The following is a 9,836-nucleotide window of genomic DNA, read 5'->3' as shown; positions in this document are numbered from 1 at the left end:
CCAGTGACACGTTGGCCACGCTCATGTGGTCTTTGGACGGCGGGGAGAAAAAACGAAAAAAGAAGCAATATCGCTCATTGATTTGGCAACTTTTTGAAACAATACATGGCTTGTGTGTGTGTGTGTGTGTGTGTTGGATGCGGCGGCGATGGAAAATGTGAGCAGTGTAACATCAGATCTCTGAGCCACGTGTGTGTGTGTGAGGAGTTTCATGCGCTTCGATTACCTGACATTCACGTTCCTCTCTCTCTAACATGCACAGACGAACGCGTCCCTGTGGAGCAGTGGAGCAAAAGCAGGGCCCGTCCTCTCTGACCTTCACGGTCAGAAGAAGAAGAAGAAGAAGAAGCCAATACTCGATACATGATACTGCTCCAGTATTAAGTCGACTTAAAAACAAACCTAAAACCCTGAACGCTTCACCACAGACTGTAGCAGAAACAGCATTTGAACAGTCGTGTTCTTGTTTAGTGGTTCAGTGAAGAATCCATCCATCCATCTTCTACCACTGTATCCTCCACACTAAAGGCAGCGTCACACCCTGGACACAAACAACCATTCACTCTCACACTCGTGCTCAATTTAGAGTGACCAATTTACCTAATCCCCATGTTGGATGTTTTTGGACTGTGGGAGGAAACCAGAGAACCTGGAGTATGTGAGAACCTGAGAACCTGAGAACCTGGAGAACCTGGAGAACCTGGAGAAACCCCCACAGTCACAGGAGGCAGATTTATTCTCTCATCAGCCTCCTCTTCCTCACATAATACTTCACACGCTGGTCTAGTGAAATTAGCTTAAGTGGTTAGTTGGTTGATTGGTTGTTTGGTTGGTTGGATGGAGTGAGAGATCAGGTGACTCTTTTTTTCCTTTTTTTTTACCATTTTTGACTCAGTGGTTAATGGAACTTATGACTTCAGCAAACTTCTGAGAAGTCAGAATAACAGTTATTTACAATTCACTGCATGTTAAAATAGTGCATTAACAATTATAGATAAACTAAAAAAACACTGTATCTGTACACAAACTTGACTTTTTGTCTCAAATGTCCAAAAACAGGCCAAAGAAAATTGAAACTTACAGGATGTACATGCTTTGTTTTTCCAACACTCGACAATTAAATTACCGTAATAACCACGACGCGTTGGCTTTGACGTGCAACTTCTCAGTTTTTTCAGCAAGTAACTTTTCCGTCGCGTAATTACGATAAACGCAAAGTGTGTTCTGCTGAATGCGTAGAATTGCGGGTTTGTTTTTTTTGGAGATTATGGGACTTGAATTTTGGATTACCTTACAGTTCCTGTGCTGCTCCAATAGATTATTTTACAACGACTTTTATTGACTACATCAGTTCTTAAACGAGCCTATCATGGGTCAGTAGTTACAGACAGGTGATGTCATATCCTGCAGGATGTTGACGATCTTCTCTGCTGCACCGCCCGCCGAGTCCTTGGCACCGAGACGCAGCGTCGTTACGGAACGTTCTTCATCTCTAAATCACCCGTGAACGAACATTTTCATAAGTTACTGAATCACCGTGATGAATAAAGCGCGCGTGACCTCTCGCTCCTCACGTCCCTTGAAGAACGTTCAGACACCAAAAGTTGGATGAGACGTTGATTTGATTTGTTGCCGAGGAGAGAGAGAGAGAGAGAGAGAGAATAATTCCCTCCCCTCCCCTTCCCCATAATAGCCTGTGTGGCAAGAAATGGATTTTATTTAGAGGTTGTTAATCAGCGAGTCTCGTCTGCTCCGTACCTACTGTAGCTCCTAAATCCAGCCGTGTAATAACCTTCTCTAATTAGGACTAAGAAACACTAACAAGGGACAGCGTGATCATCATCACTCAGCCACCTCATCATCACCATCATCATCATCACTGCTCTCATTATCAAGCCGCAGATCAAATTCCAGCGCGGCTCCTGGGACGGTGATGCTGATGATGATGATGCCGATGATGGTGGGACTTCACGAGTTCACGCGCTGATGTATTGTGCATCATTAGATTGTTGTTGTTGCCGTGCCGCTGGAAGTCAAACAGGATGGAGATTCACTCCTGTAATAATCTGCGTGGCCTTATGAGAAGAACCTGCCTGACATTCTCCGTCTAATGACGACCATGGGAGGCGTAAGGAACAAGCTGTCACGATTCTCCTAAGCCTGGATTCGATTCTCCATCTTTTTGCTCTGTTTTAGCACAGATGCTATTTTTACGCTTGTCCAGTTTAGTCTGGGATCATTGGTTTTATGTCATGATTCACATTTCGATGGTGGACATGGCGTCATGAGCGATGTTCTGTCCATCATTTGTTCACAGTGTCCCACACGAGGTGTAAAACACAAGAGAAGCTGAAGCCTAAAGTTGTGCACACTGTGACCAGGGCACGTAACTCATGAATGTTCACCGTCAAACAACATCCCAAAGTACACGCAGTACAAGCTAAGAAAAACTCAAAATGCTGTTTTTTTTACCATGTGCTGAAGTAAAACTAACCAGTAACTAAACTAAACTAATTGGTTTAGTTGCTCTCAAATCATAAAGTTTGTGACGTGTTCAATGAAAATTATCATATTATATTTGGCCTTTTTTTTGAAATTATTGAATTATCGTACAAATACGATACTTATTGTACATCTGGCAACACTAGCGAGGTTCGGGTAGAGAGGTAGGGCTGTGTATGACATCATTGTTGGTTGTCTGAGCTCAAGTGATCACGCTTTCTGAAAACAGACTGGAGTTACTCCTCTTTCTCTAGTTTGATTTCATTCTTTATCAACAATCTCTGCTGCTGCTTTCACCACAACCTGTCTAGGCAGATGCTGCACACCTGTTTCTGTCAGAGTTTTTTCTCTCCACTGACCCCTAGTGTTTGCTCATTGTGTGAACTGTTGGGTTTCTCTTCTCTCCTCTATAATGTTGTCTATGTACAGCAGAGCCTTGAGATAATGTATGTTGTGACAAATGTATCAGATTTATTTGAATTGAATTTTCCTCCTATTCGAAACTCAACGTTTTCCTTATTTCCAGTAGAGAATCTGACAAAAGAGAGTCTGGAAAGAGTGAAGTCAACTCACACTTTTAAGATATACGGCGCGTATCTATCCGCACGCAAAGGATGACGAATGAAGAGCGACAAAAAACCGGAGCGATGGTTATCTAGTAACGGTGTCTAACGAAGAGAAAATGAAAACTGTAATTACAGAGAAATCAAATTCATCTGAATTCACCCAGACTTCTGAGTTTTCACTAAACTTCCTCTCTGAAATTGAGTCCATCCACACACATGTGTGCGCTGTAATCCACACCACTCACAGCATTAAAAAGAATCAACCTCACATCCTTTGCGATCCTTCGCTGCTGAATTAGAATTCATCTGAATTGGTGGTGCAGGCTGAGCCGTGAGTCTGAAATCAAAGCCAGGACCTGACACCCCAGGCTCACACTCGCCGCTGCAGGGCAGCTCCGGCTAAAGAGGCAGCTGCCTGATGATCGATGACTTCATCGCGTCTGCCTGATTCCTGCACTTGTGCTGAGAGAAACACTTAATGTAACAGGCCCACAGAGGAACGCCTTGATTAGGCTGTGAGAGTGAAAGGGCCACAGGGAGCCACTTACACCGAGACGCTTTCCACACAAGAGCCTTCACCGCGCCGTACATACACATGCTGATGTATATGAGATGCAGCAAACACATGGAATCATTCTCACTCCAGTGCACACACACACACACAGGTTAGTGGAGCTATCCTTGTAAGGACTGTGTAAGGTCTCCATGTAGACTGCTGGTCCTAACAAGGCCAGTGTTTATGACAGAGAAGGTCCTCAAGAGGTAGCAAATACATGAACTCACAGGTGTGTGCTTCCGTTCATTTGCCATAAACTTACGGCAATGGTTAACCTCAGAAATGAGGTTCTGCCTCATTAGGACCAGGTTTTGGGCTCCATGAGGATGACTGGTCCTAACAAGGTCAGTGTTTACCATAACCACGTAACCATAACCAGTTAATGACTAACCCTAACTTTAACCTAACCACAATAATTGATCTTAGTCCTAAACTTGAACAATTCCTCAAAAATATGTTAGTAATCTGCCACGTTAGGACCAGGTTTTAGTCTCCATGTGGAGTCCTGGTCCTGAGAAGGTCAGTGTCCTAAAGAGGCAACATATACAAGAAATACAAGAACTATTCTTCTTAGGACTTTGCATTGACTTCTGTTCATTTTCCAAAATAAATCTGACCTTAACCAGAACCACTTAATCCCACCTTTACCTTAAATTTGCCAAACACTTAACAAGTTCCTCAGAAATGAGGTTCTGTCTCGTTAGGAAACAGGTTTTGATCTCCATGAGGACTTCTGGTCCTGACAAGGTCAGTGTTAAGAATTTAATTTCTAACTTTTAACTTCTCTGTTTTTATTGAACTCTTTTACTTGGTCTGTGACTGAAGGGTCGCCGGTTTGAATCCTGACAGATCAGGGGCTGGGTTACCTCTCTAAGCAAGGGACCCGGTCCTCGTTGACTGGGTTAATTGGACTCTCTAAATCAACCCCAGCCATGGGGGCCACATCCAGTCCACTGGATAGTGTCGGTCTCAAGTCTGGATCAATGGGAGGGTTTGGTCAGGAACAGCATTCGGCATAAAAAATCAAACCGGTTTTGTTTTTGAAATATCTTTAAAATGAGTAAAGTTTTGTATCATACATTTAAAATTTAAAATAAGATTTTGAGACATTTTGTAAACGTTGTAAAAGTGATGCTAATATAGTAAATGTGGATGAATCCATAGATCTGCACTTACACACAGATGTAAACACAACTTTGCCCACACACACACACACACACACACACACACACAGTGTTGACTCTTGAGTTGCTGCAGGGATTTCACCACCATCACCGCGGGCAGCGCACACATTAGCCGGGCACGAGTCGATCAAGCTTTATCTCTCCCCACGGCACCGGCGCACAAATCTCTCCAATAAATAACCTGTTCTTAATTCTGATTTCTTAATGCAGCTCCTGCAGAGCAGATTAATCAGTTTGAGTGAGGCCCCCAGATAGAGTCTGCGCTCAGTCGCTACCAACTCCACTGATTGCATTATTTTATTTCTTTTCTTTTTTCTTTTTTTTTCCCGAGGACGACTTGACACCTTCCAGCTCTGGCATGTGCACACGCTCACATATTCCCACACACACACAAACACTCGTGGCACTTCTTGCCGAGCCCTCCCAACATCTGCTTGTTCTTCCTCTGATTAAAAAAAAAAAATCCTCTGCGTTTCATTATCTCTGATTTGCATAGTAATAGCGCGCATATTAAGCAGCTACTTCAGAGGGTGGGCGGTCTAATGAATGCTGCAGTCTCCTCTGTTTTAACTCAATTTTTTTCCCCCCCTCATCCATATTCAGTCGTGTGGACCCCCACCACCACCACCACCACCACCACCACCTCCACGACCCCTGTGCCCTCCGGGACGGCAATTCTGTTTCCGCTGAAACGCTTCCTCCAGCCTCTCCCCCAAATCCCAGAACCCTCTCCATTAATCCAATTAATTAGAGCCATTGATATGCAGCCCGCTTAGACCAAGCAGCTGTTTGCCTGCCAATTGCTTTGGTTTGAGGAGGAGGGGGCAGGTTATTGTGGGGAGGGGGGGGGGAGTCTGCCCGCCGTCGCCACCCACAACGATGTCACTGCCGTCCAGCACCATCGCGCCACATCACAGCGACGCTCACAACCAAAAACACTGATACTTTGCCATGGAGTACGCACTCCATGTACCAACCTCTGGAGTCACTGATGAGTTTAGTTGAAAGATCCAAGGAGATCTGAGTTGTCTTCAACCAGGTCTGATGACCCGTAAGCCTCGTTGGGTCCAGATGTCTGGAGTCTTGGTATCTTGGTCGGGAACCTTCAAAAGGTGCCTAGTTTGTATCTTATCATAAGTCATGGGTGTGTTTATGAGGTAATTATATGAATATGTGAGTAATTAGGGCCTGAGAACTTCCCACAGGAACCCGTTGTTCCTTCCTGTTGAGATTATTATTTTTCTCTGACGTTTGGATTATTTTTTAGGCGGTTAACGTGAATAAAAACTGGAAATTTGTTTTACGGAGGTTGGGTCAGCAAAAAATGCAACAGTGTTAGTGTATAAGGCTCGAACCTGTTCGTAGACTCAGAGCTCTATAGCGCCCCCAGATGTTGGGTCACACTCAGACAAAAGTCTTCGGATCGGGATGAAATTCCTCCTTTTTAAAACCATCCCACCAGTTACCTTTATCATGTTATTGTCTCTGCCCTGATATGAAGCCAGCAGTAACTAACGCTCACACTCATTTACTTTTATTCACGCTGCTTTATTACACAACAACGGAAGCAAAGAGACGAGCGATCGAAATAAATACGTTTCTTTTTTTTATTCAATCAGCCGTGACATAATAATATTATTATTATTCCACTGTGGCGCTCAACAGAAAAGTGGGCTAAATATACATCAGTGGATGATAATTCTCCCAATAAAATACCCAAAATAGAAAATGTGGAGCGAGATGTCCCCTGGTGTGTGTGTGTGTGTGTGTGTGTGTGTGTAAATTACCATACGGAAATGAACAGCAGCAACGACGGCGTCGTCGTCGTCTAATGTTTTGTGACACAGCACAAATGTGCACACCCCGGCCCGATCCTCGGCTGAAGCCACTCATCGCAGATATTAAATTAAGAAATGCTGGAGGAGGAAGGTAATTCACTTTTCTGCTCCGCTGGCCGTCATCGCCGAGCGACGACTCGTCGGTGGTAAACTGTCCTTGTCCTGCCGCTGCAGGAAAGAAAGAGAGAGAGAGAGAGAGAGAGAGAGAGTGGATTTAGATGTTTCATAACTGCTGCACGGGATTTATGTAAAGTGTGGAGTCATTAATGTTTAAAACGGAAACTGCTTTTTTTCATTTCTGGAGAGAAGTTTTTGAAATATGGAAACAAAGAGCGCCGTACTTATGTCACATCCTGTTGCTATGGTAATTTAGCTTCTGAAGTGAAGATGTGAGAACTTTTATTGTGTTTTATTCGTTATACAAAAAAAGGTCAAACAATTATTCAGAACACAAGTCGTCTGTAAGAGTTTACGACAAAAAAGATTGTGGTAATGATCCGTCCTTGGAAAAAAAGACTGGAACTGGTTCAAACCAGTTTTCAGATCAGACAGAGACGACGACCTTTTAATGAACCTAATAAAAAATAGTTTAGAGGCGTCACACAAAGGTCAGACAGCCAAGAAAAACATGTATGAACTAAGTTACTAATACTACAGCAGTAACGACATAACTGTCCAACTGTCTCTAATATTTCAATAAAAACTCAACCTATTTAGTCAAGTTTCACTAAGGACCGACTACAACGATGTGAAAATGAGTCTAAAGTCATAAAAAATATCTCCTGTGACTTTGTCACGTCACAGAACAGTCGTTGATGATTGCTGTCGTCCAATCAGCTGACTGTTGTGGGTGGAGCAAGACCGTACCATACTATTTTACTCTGGTACCCTGAAGGAAGGATCCTAAAGAATGGAACCGTTTTGGTCCAGTTCCTGTTCCCAAAATAATATGTCCCGAACCAAACAGACAGTTTCGGAGACAGTTCCAGAGACGGGTCCAGAGACAGGTCCAGAGACAGGTCCAGAGACAGGTCCAGAGACAGGTTGTGGCATCACAGACAGACGGATCTGAGGTCGTGTCCAGCTGCTCATGTTCTCCTCGGTACAATCGCTAGAGATTTCTTCACAGAAAACTCTGGTCCGGCTCTGATTCTGGTCTCTATCTCGCTCTCAGCAACAGAACAACATCAAAAATAAAAGAATTTCAAATGGATGGAGGAACAAAGTCATTTCTACCGTGTCCCACACTCAGGAAACGTCTCCTCCGATCAGCTGGAGGTCACAGCGTTCCACCAACAAATATGTTAATCATCACTGCCCATGAATATTCAGAGCAGGTCATATCAGTCAGTATAACCATTACCTTAATTGTACTGTAATCAGTGGTGAATTGACATCCTCTCTGAACACGTGCGGGCTAAAAGGAAAGCAGCTGAGCGTCTGCGACTGAAAGCAAAGACAAAAGACGTTTTCCTGTGAGTCTCTAAAACCACTGATTTGTATATTCCTGCAACAACGACCTCCAGCATCAACACTTCACCGCCAGTAAACACAGTCGCTGCCACACTCCCTCTCATCTGAGTTCACCTCCACCGTCTCAAACCTGGTCCTGATTTGTCCGAGTCAACTCAGAGGAGAAGTCCAAGTCACACACACACACACACACACACACACACGGCCGTGCAGTGAGTTCAAACAACGGAAACAACGTGACGTTAAATTCGTTCACAGCCTTTTTTACGTAAAGGGAAACCAGCAAAGTTCTCATGTGACAATAACCAGGTCCACATGGTTGGTGGAGTGGGTTCTCCAGGTTCCTCCCACAGATTGACTGTAGGTGTGAGAGTGGATGTGTCCCTGTAATGAACTGGTGACCTGTGACCCCGCCTTTCACCTTTCGCCCAGCTCTAGCACAGCACGGCTTGACTCTGGTCGTATAAAATGACTCGTCCAGATGATCGGACCAAATTCGCCGAAATCGCCCAAAAGTGTCCTCATTGACTTTTTGGACCGCCCTGACATGATTAACACGTGTACCAGCTTTCATTCATCCACGCACCAGGTCTGATGTGGTTGCAAAAGTGTTCAGGACCTGAAAAACGCGATTTATTTCAAGGAAAAAGTGTTTTTGGAGTGTGTTTGGTCCTTTTATTTTCTTTCTTCTCTCTGTCTCTGTGATTGTGTACATTGTCACATATGCTAGTTAGAATAAAGCTTTATTTATGTACACCGGTGTTGGTGTAGCAGTGCTACAGCACCACACACAGGCCTGGCATATGTACTGCAGTCGTTTTGTTGTGTTTCCACGTGTACGAAGCTCAACTGTGACTCATGTAAACCTTTAACTCAGAGTTAGCTTCATGAATTTATCAGGATTGAATCAGAGACATGAGCCAGAGATTAGATTTTTCCTTCATAGGAGCATGAAGGGCCGACCTGACCCACTCTGGACTGATCCAGAATCTCTTAACTGCTCAGGAGTGAGTGAGTGAGTGAGTGAGTGAGGAGAGAGAGTTAGGAGGTGTCTATTTATCTAGGTGAGGAAGTGCCTCCCTCTCTCCTCCTGCTCTCCTCGTGTCTTCTGAGGCAGAGAGCTGTGACTGAAACACATCGTTGCACCTCGCTCGGGATGAGCTCCAAATAAACGGAGGGGGAACGAGGGCAAAGACGCAGCGTCAGAGAGGGAGGGAGAGAGAGAGAGGGAGGGAGGGAGGGAGGCGAGTGGTGGCTGAAGAGCTGCTTAAAAAGAGGTTGTCAAAATGATGAAAACAAATGGGCGATGGAGTCTCCTGAGATGGAGAGAACTTCATTTCTGTGGTGTCTTTGGATTCTGTCCTCCTGGTGGTGGGGGGGGACACGCGGTGGTGGTGGCGGCGGCATGTGAAGTGGGAGGTGAAGGGAAACGAGACAAACCCGAGGAGGAGAAGAAAAATGAGAGCTCTCATTGTAATAATTGTCTGGGGTCAATTATTCCCACGTTGGAGCAAATCATCCTGCTACGCGGCTCCGTCGCCATGGTGACGATTCCCACAGTGGAGAAGCTACACTTTATTCATTTAATTTCATTGTGAACAAGAGATTCAAACATACTGTAGTGTTGTAGAGGGAAGTTAAAAGACGTGACACCACGACGACGGTGATGATGATGATGATGAGATAAGTCTCTTCCTGGTTTCCACCAGGTGGAGCG

This window comes from Solea senegalensis, linkage group LG5 (genome assembly GCF_019176455.1).
Source record: "Solea senegalensis isolate Sse05_10M linkage group LG5, IFAPA_SoseM_1, whole genome shotgun sequence".
Taxonomy (NCBI): Eukaryota; Metazoa; Chordata; class Actinopteri; order Pleuronectiformes; family Soleidae; genus Solea; species Solea senegalensis.
This window is presented reverse-complemented; position numbering follows the sequence as displayed.